Source organism: Hordeum vulgare, chromosome 4H, assembly GCF_904849725.1.
Source record: "Hordeum vulgare subsp. vulgare chromosome 4H, MorexV3_pseudomolecules_assembly, whole genome shotgun sequence".
NCBI classification, from domain to species: domain Eukaryota; kingdom Viridiplantae; phylum Streptophyta; class Magnoliopsida; order Poales; family Poaceae; genus Hordeum; species Hordeum vulgare.
In genome coordinates, this window is record NC_058521.1 from 89076023 (window position 1) to 89087638 (window position 11616).

Below are 11616 nucleotides of genomic sequence, written 5' to 3' on the forward strand. Positions count from 1 at the left end.
ACATCGATCCCTCGTTCGGAAACGAAGAAACCGAGTAACTTTCCGCTGGGAACGCCGAATGAACATTTGGCAGGGTTGAGCTTGATATCGTACCTACAAAGGTTGGCGCATGTTTCTGCCAAGTCAGTCAGCAGGTCGGAACCTTTGCGTGACTTGACTACGATATCATCCATATATGCCTCCACATTCCGACCGATCTGGTCGAGAAGGCATTTTTGGATCATGCGCATAAAGGTAGCTCGTGCATTCTTCAAACCAAATGGCATAGTGATGTAGCAGAAGCACCCGAATGGGGTGATAAAGGTTGTCTTTAATTCATCGGGACCATACAGACGGATCTGATGATAGCCCGAGTAGGCATCAAGAAATGACAAACGCTCGCACCCCGCAGTCGAATCGACAATTTGATCTATGCTGGGGAGCAGAAAATGGTCCTTCGGGAAGACCTTATTGAGGTGTTTGAAGTCGATGCACATTCGGAGCGACTTGTCCTTCTTGGGCACCATGACAACATTGGCGAGCCACTCGGAGTGGTGAACCTCGCGAATGAAGTTGGCTGCCAGCAGCTTGGCTACCTCCTCCCCGATTGCTTTCCTCTTGTGCGCGGCGGACCGGTGCAAGCGCTCTCGGACGGGCCGAGCAACGGGGTCCACATGCAGTCGGTGCTCAGCCAACTCCCTGGGTACACCTGGCATGTCAGAGGGTTTCCATGCGAAGATGTCCCAGTTCTCATGGAGGAATTGGGTGAGCTTGGCTTCCTATTTAGGATCGAGGGTGGTGGAGATGTTCGTCGGGGCAGCAGTGTCGTCCGTCGGGTGGATGCTGACCTTCTTCATCTCTCCCGCCGACTGGAAAGCGGATTCTGAAGCTGGCTTCTTCGAGCGCATCAGGTCGGCGGGGTCGACTGTTTTCTTGTACTCGTCGAGCTCGAGGATGGCCATCTGCTGGTCGGCGATTCTTGATCCTTGCTGCAGGCACTCTTCGGCTCGCTGCCAATTGCCCGTGATGGTGATCACGCCTTTAGGGCCGGGCATCTTCAGCTTCAAGCATACGTAACATGGACGGGCCATGAAACTCACATACGCTGGGCGGCCCAGAATTGTGTGGTAAGCGCTCTGGAAATCCACCACGTCAAACGTGAGCTTTTCCTTGTGAAAGTTCTTGTCGGAGCCGAAAACGACGTCCAACGCGATCTGGCCGAGTGACTTTGCCTTCCGTCCAGGGACGACTACATGGAACTGCATACTGCTCTCGCTGAGTTTGGACATCAGAATGCCCATCCCCTTGAGAGTGTTAGCGTACATGATGTTCAAACCGCTGCCGCCGTCCATGAGGAATTTGCGCAGTCGGACTCCTTCCACCACCGGGTCGACGACCAGAGCTTGTCTTCCTGGGGTGGGAACATGCGCTGGATGATCCGACTGGTCAAAGGTGTAGTCTGAGACCATTTAAGGAACTTGGGGCTGGTTGGAGTGGCCATGTTAACCTCCCTGTTCACCAGCTTCAGTCGACTCTTGCTTTCGACGTCAGCAAAAATCATGAATGTCGCATGGACTTGGGGGAACGGATCCTCCTTATCCTCCTCATCTTGTTCGTTGACCTTCTCACTCGGTTGCCCATCGCCGAACCCCTGGATCAGGAGGCGGCACTGCCGAGTGGTATCCTTTGGATATATAGGGTTGCCCTCTTCGTCCATCTTCGTATGAACCGGGCATGGCTGGTCCAGGATGGGCTTATTGAACAGCTTCTTCTTGGGGGTAAACTGCGCCTTCCCTTTGCCCTTGAACTTGGCATTGGTCACGACTGCAGCTTCTGCTTGCGGAGTGGATGGAGCTTTTTGCTTTTTCTTCCGAGTGTTGCTTCCCTCTCCGTCGCCGACTGTCTTGTGCTTGCCGCTTCGGATGCGGTCCTCTTCTTCGCCATTTGCGTAGCGAGCTGCTATCTCCATCATCTTGCTCATGGAGATGTCGCCTGTTCGGCCAAACTTCAGGTACAGCTCTTTGTACCGCACGCCCGCCTTGAAGGCGTAGACTGCTTGATGCTCGGTGACGTTCTCCACCGTGTGGTAGAGAGTTGTCCAACGCTTGATGAAGTCGCGCAAGGGCTCATTCGGCTTCTGGACGCAATGCTAGAGCTCCACGAGGCCCGCAGGGTGCTTGCACGTTCCTTCAAAGGTCCTGATGAACACTCGGGCCAGATCCACCCAACTGTAGATGCTTGAGGGGGCCAACTGATTCAGCCACGCTCGCGCCGAGCCGTCGAGCATCAGAGGGAGGTGCTTCATGGCGACATGGTCGTCCCCTCCTCCGATCTGGACTGCCACTCGGTAGTCGTCTAGCCATGTTTCTGGCTTGGACTCTCCTATAAACTTACTGATTCCCGCCGCCAATCGGAAGTTGGGCGGGATGTCAGCCGAGCGGATGGCTCGACAAAAACACTCGGGACCAGACACGATGGTCCTGCTTCCACTTGGACGGTCCATATCGTGACCATCACGGTGGGCTCGGCCCCTGTCGACTCTTCGCTGGGCGACACGCCCTCTTGCATCGGGTCTTGGGTGGTAAGTGTCATCGACTGAACGCCGATCATCATGATGTCGGGACCCATAGGGCCCACCCCGCGGACGAGTACATGAGTGGCGGCGATCTTCGTGATTCGTGGAACGACTGCCTCCCCTGCGGCGCTGATGGGAACCAGGGCTATGAACCGACCGATGCGTATTCGCATGAACGGAACTGTTATGGATCCTGTTGTGCGATTGGGAGACCGCTGAATTCTGCTGCTGTGCCGTGTGCAATAGGGCTCGGATCTGCTCGATCCCTCTTCCTGCCTCCGAATCAGTCGGCTGGAGGGAATCAGCTATCTTGGCAGCCGCAGCCAAGTTGAGGAGGGGTGTGCGGAACAACTCTACGTTGCTCCGCTGAGTGTGCCGACTAGCAGAACGGCGAGGTGGACGGCGCGCCCCGGACGTTTCGCCGACCTCGCGCTCGCTTCGGCCAGCTTGACGGGGATCTTCATGGGAGTTGGCCATGTATACTTCTGCTGCGGGCCCTTGACCCGCATACTCGGAAGGAAACTCAGTCGGGACCGAGTCCGAGTGCTGGGACAGCGGGGCAACCACAACGGACCCTAGAACCGCCACTTGCGAGGACGCGTTCTGGCGCGCCTGGGCATGTTGCACCCAACGCTGGAGTCGCGGACGGCGGGACCGCTTGCTGCGGCGCGTGACGGCGGTGCAGGTCGACACCGGAGCCGACTGTTGGAGAAGAAGAATGCCGCGGGCGCCGGCACGGAAGTGCGTAGCCCCACGACGGGGAAGCGCCTCGACGTCGAGAGGAGCATCCCGAAGCCACGTCGAATCGTCCACGGTGAAGGAGAGAGCGCCGAAGAAGATCTGGTGACCCATGCTCGAACCTCCACCGGACGACATGACGAAAGGAAGTAGTCGCAAACTCGCCGGAAGTCGCTTAGACGCCTGCCCCAAGGTGGGCGCCAACTGTCGTGGGTATAAGCCTGACAGTAGATGTGTAGGGTACGAAAAGGATGGGCAGAGTCCTAGCTACGGCGAGGATGTATGAGTTCAGGCCCCTCTACGGTGGAGGTAATAGCCCTACGTCTCAGTGCTCAGGGAGCTTGTTGTCGAGTGGAATAGGGAATACAATGAGTTGCTCACCCCTTTACCAGCGGGGGAGGGTGGCTTATATAGAGTGCGCTGCCCTCCACAACGGTTCCGGTACAGGGGTGGAGTAGTGGCAATTGAATGTGTACGTTACAGGTAACGTACGCCCTAAATGCTAATAAATGCACCTAGAAACGTATGACCGTTTCCCTCTAGGGGGGTTACGATGTACCGAGTGGTAGCCAGTCGGTTAGCTTGATATCCTCCGAATGCTAGTCTCCGACTGGATGATCGAGGGTACGTTACCGACTGGATGATAGGGACTCCTTAATTCAGTCGGAGCTGACTAAGGGTCTAGTCCTTTGCGAGGGGTAGTCCTTGGGTAGGACCTACAAGGCAGGCCTATGACCCTACCCTAGGACTATAACCCCATCACACGGGCACCCCCCTGGCCGTGCCTACTAGGTTTGTGGGGCCCACGTGGTCCCCTCCACTTATTCCAGCTCCCATCTCCTTCTCCTACCTCTAGAAAAAAATCATTCCACAGCTCAAACCCGTGTTCTTGCTCTTCTTGCTGCGTTTTTCGATCTCCTTGTGCAAGGCCCCATTCACCAAACTATTTTGGAGGAATTCTTCCTTGGTATGTGACTCCTTTATTGGTCCAATTAGTTTTTTCTATAGTGCCTTATTCGTTGCGTATTTTTGCTACCTTGGTGACCCTGTTCTTGAGCTTTACATGCTAATTTTAGCTGGTCCCAAGTAGTTTTGATGCATGATATGGCCTCTAGACACTTGAAGGATTAGTTGCTATGAGTTTCGTTGAGCCTTGTTCAGTTTTCTTTTGAGTCGCTAAAAATTTCAGAAATTTTCAGAGAAAGAAAAAGGAAAAGATGAGGAGGTTCCTAAGAGGCTCTTCAAGCTGTGACCCCAAGGAAGATGAAAATGAGAAGAAGAAACCCAAGTATCCTGTCCCCCGAGTTGCAGAAGTTCGAGCGTGCGAGTGGCCATGCGATGTGTTCTTACGTGCCGCCGGTCTTTATGAGGATTTTTATTACTTGGTGGAGAACGCATGCCTTACCGCATTTGTTGAAGATAAGTGTCCACAATACCTCCTCCTCACTAATATTTTCATGCAAAGCTTTAACTTCTATCCAAGGAAGAACCCTCCTATGGTTGAGTTCCAGTTATATGATATCCCCCAGCGCATGTGTCGTGGTTTTGTCACGGTAGATGTCCTCGTACAAGGACTTAGGTGTGAGGCCATCGCAACCATGTGGCGGCTTGAAGGGGTTGGTCGGAATCGAGAGACGCGAGTTTACCCAGGTTCTGCCCCTCCGATGGAGGTAAAAGCCTACCTCCTGCTTGTGTTTTATTGATAAAGACGATGATCTCGATTACAAGGGTGCAGACTCGCATCCTCTAATCTCGTGGGTGTCTAATCTGTCTATATCATGATTTGTCTTGTCTAGACCTAAGTTGTGAATCTTGTCCCTCTTGGGGCGCCTTACCCCTCCTTATATAGTTGGAAGGGGTAGGTTTACTTGTAGAGTCCTACTAGGAGTAGGAATAGGACTAGTCTCTCTTGAATCCTAATCTGGGTCTTGTTTCCTTTGTGAGGGAGTCTCTCCTCTTCTTGGGCCTTCTCTTGTGAGTCGGCCCTCCTCGCCTCTCTATGAGCCGCCTTATGCGAGGGTGTACGACGGGCCTTGGTCCTTCATCATTTATCTAAGTGGCCTGTGGGGACAAGTATGAGTCGCCCGCCAGGTCACTGCTGAGTCGCCGGTGAGTCGCCAAGTCCTTGGCGCGTCATACTCCAAGCCGGGTTACACTACGGGGTATATCCCCGACAGCGTGACACTTCGGGATTTTTGCAATGTTTGCGAATTACATTATGTTGGGGATATTCATGAACCTCGTCCACGGGACTTGGAGGCTTTCATTGATAATATTGTCGTAGGAGAGGAGAGAGGAGTATCTTGGGCTAGAGTTGCTAGCATTCATTTTCTCGTGCTTCGGTATTTCTCGTTATTCGTGGGAAAATGTTTGATTGGCCGTGGAAAAGCTGGGGCACTTAGCTCCCCAGATCTTGCGGTTTTCCGCGAAGCCCTTTATAATGATAAAACTTATAGCTTAGGCACTATAGTGGCTCAACAATTGAACACGAACCATACTAAAGGTGCTGTTTATGGAGGTATCTATGCTACCCGTCTTGCTAGACATTTTGAGATACCTATTAGACTACACGAGGAAAAATAGATGCTTCTTCCTGAGAGATATCTAGATTATGATAGCATGATTCGCCATGACTTTCTTGATAAAGATATAAATAAGAGGATGATTTATAACTTGGTATTTAGTCAGGGTACTCGTGAGACTATTACCTTACCTGCTCCTTCTTTGTTCAATCTTCATCTAGCCAGGTATCTTATTATGCCCTCGGACATCTACGCATATTGGGGCATAGCGCCACCACAGGCGCCCGTGCCCAAGCTACCAGTCGAGTACCAGACGTCAGTATATCAGTGGGAGCCAGAGGAGCTCACCCAGAAGTGACACCCTCAGTACACTCCAGAGTACCCCGGAGACGGTTATTTCCCTCCATGGGAGTAAACCAATTTAGGCCAAAAGACTAAGCTTGGGGGAGTACGTGTTTCTCACTGACTTTATATTCATGCTCAGACTTTCACTTTGATAGTCGGTGTTCACACCTTGCCACTATATCATCCATGCTAGTTTTTTTTTCTCGCTTTCTTTTCGTGTGTTTGTTTTTATTGAGAAAACCCAAAAATATTTCCCGTTCTTCTTTTGCTTGTTGGGAGCTTTACCGTGTAACTAGTTTTCTTTTTCTTTGGGACAAGGTAGAAGACCATGGTTACAATGTTTAGTGGCTCTCGCATGCATTTCTGTTTATCTGTCAAAGAGCCATATTACTTTGTCTTCTCCTTTGTGTTTGCTTGCAGATTCCAGCGTAGTCCAATGCACGAACACTCTTATTATTGTTCACATCATTCGGTCGTGCAAGTGAAAGGCAATAATCACGATATATGATGAAGTGACTGAGCCTGGAAAAGCTGGTATGAACTTGATCTATTTTGTTTTTGTAAATATGACTAGCTCATCGTTCCTAATTCAGCTTTGTTATGAGAGAAACATGTTTGCAATGACAACTTAGAGATCATAGTTTCTGATGAGATGCTTAATTAGCTAGGAGCTTATAACGGTTTGTCTTGGATGCCAACATGAATTTCAAGATGATTATGATGTAGTATGATAGGTTGGTATCCTCCTTTGAATGATTCAAGTGGCTTGACATGGCACATGTTAACGCATGTAGTTGAAACAAAATCAACATAGCCTCTATGATATTCATGTTTATGGTGATTTATGTCCTACTCATGCTTACACTCAATGTTGTTTAATTTCACTGCATTTTGATGACCGTTGTCGCTCTCTAGTTGGTCGCTTCCCAGTCTTTTGCTAGCCTTCACTTGTACTAAGCAGGAATACTGCTTGTGCATCCACATCCATAAACCCAAAGTTGTTCCATATGAGTCCACCATACCTACCTATATGCGGTATCTACCTGCCGTTCCAAGTAAATTTGCATGTGCCACTATCTAAACCTTCAAGTAATAATCTGTTTTGCATGTCCGAACCGCTTATGTGGTGATAAGGGGCGATCAGTATATTCCATGCTAGGCGTGTTATCCTCGATACGTGTTTATTCACTATCACTCACGAAAAAGGGGCCGGTAATTGGAATGCCCAGTTCCATGCTCAAATCGAAAAGATAATTGCAAACAAAACTCCCCCTAGATTGTTGTTGGTATGGACGGCACTGAGTATTCGGCTAGTCGTGGAGTGTGATTGATCGGTGGTGGGGGAGTCAAAACTTACTTTTCTGTTTGGGTACCGCCTATAGTATGTGTAGCATGAAGGAGGTGAAAACTCTTGGTCATCGCGTTGACAATAAAAGCATGCCACCCAAAATTATTTGTGTGTATTTTAAAAGCTTGAGCTCTGGCACCTCTACAAATCAATGCTTCCCTCTGCGAAGGGCCTATCTATTTATGTTTCTGTTGAGTCATCCTCATCTTTCAAAAAGCACCAATTAGAGAGCACCTCCGTCATTTTTATGCTTTGCCATTAATTTTTATTGAGTATGACTGTGACTGGATCTTCTTTGCCATGAATTACAATGTTCACTCAGGCCTTGATCTTTGAAGGTGCTCTGCATTTATGTTTTGCGGTCTCAGAAAGAGCTAGCGAGATACCACCTGTTCATATTGCTTCATGATTGTTTTGATTGAAGTGTTGACATTTGAAACTTATTATTATTGCTCGCTAGTTGATTATGCCATTGATATGAGTTTACCATGAGACCTAAACGTCATTGCTTATGTGGTTAGCTTATGATCTTGTTGTAAATATGAATATGAGTTAGACATAACTCAACAAGAAGATCAAATAGAGTTCGTAAAAGTTTTTCTTTTGTCTCTTTCAGTTTGTCAACTGAACTGCTTGAGAACAAGCAAGGCTTTAAGCTTGGGGGAGTTGATACGTCTCCGTCGTATCTACTTTTCCAAACTCTTTTGCCGTTGTTTTATACTCTAATTTGCATGATTTGAATGGAACTAACCCGGACTAACGCTGTTTTCAGCAGAATTGCCATGGTGTTGTTTTGCGCAGAAATAAAAGTTCTCGGAATGACCTAGAAATTTACGAGGATTTTTTGTGGAATATATAAAAAAATACTAGCCCAAGAATCAACCGGAGACGTGAAGCGAGGATCCCACAAGCCCAGGAGGCGCCCCCCTGGCCGCGCCTGGCAGGCTTGTGGGGCCCTCGGGGCTCCGCCGCCTCCAACTCCAGCTCTATTTAGTCCCTTTGACCCAGAAAAAAATCACAGAGAAGAGTTGATCGAGTTTTACGATACATAGCCGCCGCCACCACCTATTCTTCCTCTTGAGGGCAGATCTGGAGTCCGTTCTGAGCTCTGGAGAGGGGGAATCGACGCCTTCGTCATCACCAACCATCCTTCATCTCCAATTCCATGATGCTCTTCATCGTTCGTGAGTAATCTCATCGTAGGCTTGCTGGATGGTGATGGGTTGGATGCAATCTATCATGTAATCGAGTTAGTTTTGATGGGGATTGATCCCTAGTATCCACTATGTTCTGAGATTGATGTTGCTACTACTTTGCTATGCTTAATGCTTGTCACTAGGGCCTGAGTGCCATAATTTCAGATCTGAACCTATTATGTTTCCATCAATATATGTGTGTTCTTGATCCTATCTTGCAAGTTGTAGTCACCTACTATGTGTTATGACCCGGCAACCCCGGAGTGACAATAGCCGGAACCACTCCCGGAGATGACCATAGTATGAGGAGTTCATGTATTCACTAAGTGCTAATGCTTTGTTCCGGTTCTCTATTAAAAGGAGAACCTAAATATCTTGTGGTTTCCATTAGGACCCCGCTGCCATGGGAGGGATGGACAATAGATGGCATGCAAGTTCTTTTCCTTAAGCACGTATGACTATATACGAAATACATGCCTACATTACATTGACGAACTGGAGCTAGTTACATATCTCCCCATGTTATACCTGTTGCATGATGAATGTCATCCAGCATAATTATCCATCACCGATCCAATGCCTATGAGTTTTTTCTACTCGTCATTGCTGCAACTATTACTGCTACTGCTGTCACTACTGCTGCTACTGTTACTGCTACTGCTGTCACTACTGCTACTGTTACTGCTACTATTGTCACTACTGCTACTGTTACTATTGCTACCATTTCTATCACACTACTTTGCTACTGAAACTTTGCTGCAGATACTAAGTCTTTCAGGTGTGGTTGAATTGAAAACTCAAGTGCTAATACTCGAGAATATTCTTTCGCTTCCCCTTGTGTCGAATCAACAAATTTGGGTTGAATACTCTACCCTCAAAAACGGTTGCGATCCCCTATACTTGTGTGTTATCAACAGCCTCGACTCGTTATTACATGAGAGTGTCATGGTGGGGTGTATATGGGAGGTCGCGAGGACGCTTTGGCCTCGCGAGTGTCCCTACCCCCGAGTCATTGGTGGACTGAGCTTCTCCCCAGCGCGGAGCATAGGGCTGCCACTAGGCGTGGGATGGAGCCCTCCGCGTCCTCGAGGGACCTGGGCGTATACAGCCTCGGCTCATTATTACGTGAGAGTATCACGGTGGGGGTGTAACTGGGAGGTCGCGAGGATGCTTTGGACTTGCGAGTGTCCCTACCCCTGAGTCATTGGTGGACTGCGCTTCTTTTGGGTCATTGGTAAACCCTGTTGATTCCTTTTCTTTGGGAATGAGATTGGGTGTTTGATGTCTCAGGCGGCCTGCAAGGATAAGCTTCGACAGGAGCCCCCATCTGGGGGTCAACCGCTCGAAGACGTAAGCAAGATAGAATGTTAGGGTTCGAAGCGGGTGATGTAGAAACAAATGAAAGTAGCGGCTGGGAGTGCCCTGAGCTCCTAGAGACCGCATGGCCTTGTGGGGTCCTCGGACGGGGTGAGCCAAAAAGTTACCTCGGAGCAGCCAACAAAAAGTCACCTGGTGGCCATGCCGCAGAACTGCCGAAAGCACCGTCGTTGTCCGATCTCCTGTCTCCGCGGTCGCGACCCTCACGGGTCCGCCGTCTCCGGAGGCTCGGGGCCTTCGCTCGGCCCGAGCGCCTCCTCCTCGTCCCCGACACACACCAGCGAGAAGGGCATGAGCATGGCCCGTTGGAGCCGCTGATAGGTGGCAACTGCGTTTTCCAACCCGAAAGGCATGTGTGCACCGGCGCGCGGGTATACCCACCGGTGCTGAGTCGCCGAGGGCTAGAAAGGTACTTGGGCCATGGCTCTGTCGATTGCGAGCGTGTTGACACAGACGCGGGGCCGGTCGACCGTGCCACCGATGGCGGCTACGATTGGTGGTGCAGGGCAGCCCCCGCCTCGCACAGCTTGGGCTTCTCAAAGTTCTCGGATTGCTCTGAGGACGAACTCGCGAGAGCCGAGTTGGCGTGCGCCTGTGCTCGCCCTCGAGTGTTGCTCGAGCACCTCCCTTGCCTCACTGGCCTGGCCGGAGATCTCCCTGGTGGGAGCGCCCAGGCCCGACCCAAGGGGGGCGTCGAGTGCGCGTTCCTATGTGATGGGGGGCAGGGCCTTGTCCCCCGGCACGGAGCCCGTAGCCCCCGGGTGCTCCATGGGGAGGAGTTCCTTCATCTTCTTGCGTGGGTCCTCTCGAGGCAGTTTGTCTCTTCATCGTCCGAGCGCTCTGCTGCCGTTGCACGGTAAGCGCGGTCGAGTGCACAGACAGTATCCTTCTCATCGCAGGTAATGGTGATGATGCTGCCGCTCCCGGGCATCTTGAGGACGTTGTATCCATGGTGGGTCACTGCCATGAACTTGGCGAGAGCCTGGTATCCAAGGATCACATTGTACGGCAGGTGGATGTGCGCGATGTCGAATACGATGACCTTAGTATGGTAGTTCTTACGCTCGCCGAAGGAGACTGGCAGGTGCACCTGCCCGATAGGCATGGTGGACCCCTCCGTGACTCCTGAGAAGGGCTTGGTCGCCAGGAGCTGTGCGTATGGCAGCTCGAGTTTCTCGAAGGTCTCAAGCGAGAGGAAGTTGAGCCCCGCTCCACTGTCGATAAGGGTTTTAGTGATGAGGACGTTGTTGATGGTCTGGGTGCACATCATGGGGAGCTGATCGCTGGGATCGAAGGCGGTAGTGGTCTAGGACTAGTTGAGGGGGCACATGGCTTCGGGCTTCGGGAGAGCGGCATTCACCTCTCATGCGAACTACTTGAAGGCGCAGTTGGAGGCCGGGGTCTGGGCGCCGTCCAAGATGGAGGCCACCGCCCTGACCTTCTGGAAGCCTCAAGCCCAACGTCATGCATGTCTTAATCCCTTCTCGTGGGTGGCGGAGGTAGAGGAGGCACCCCAGCCTCACGAGGGCGGACCTC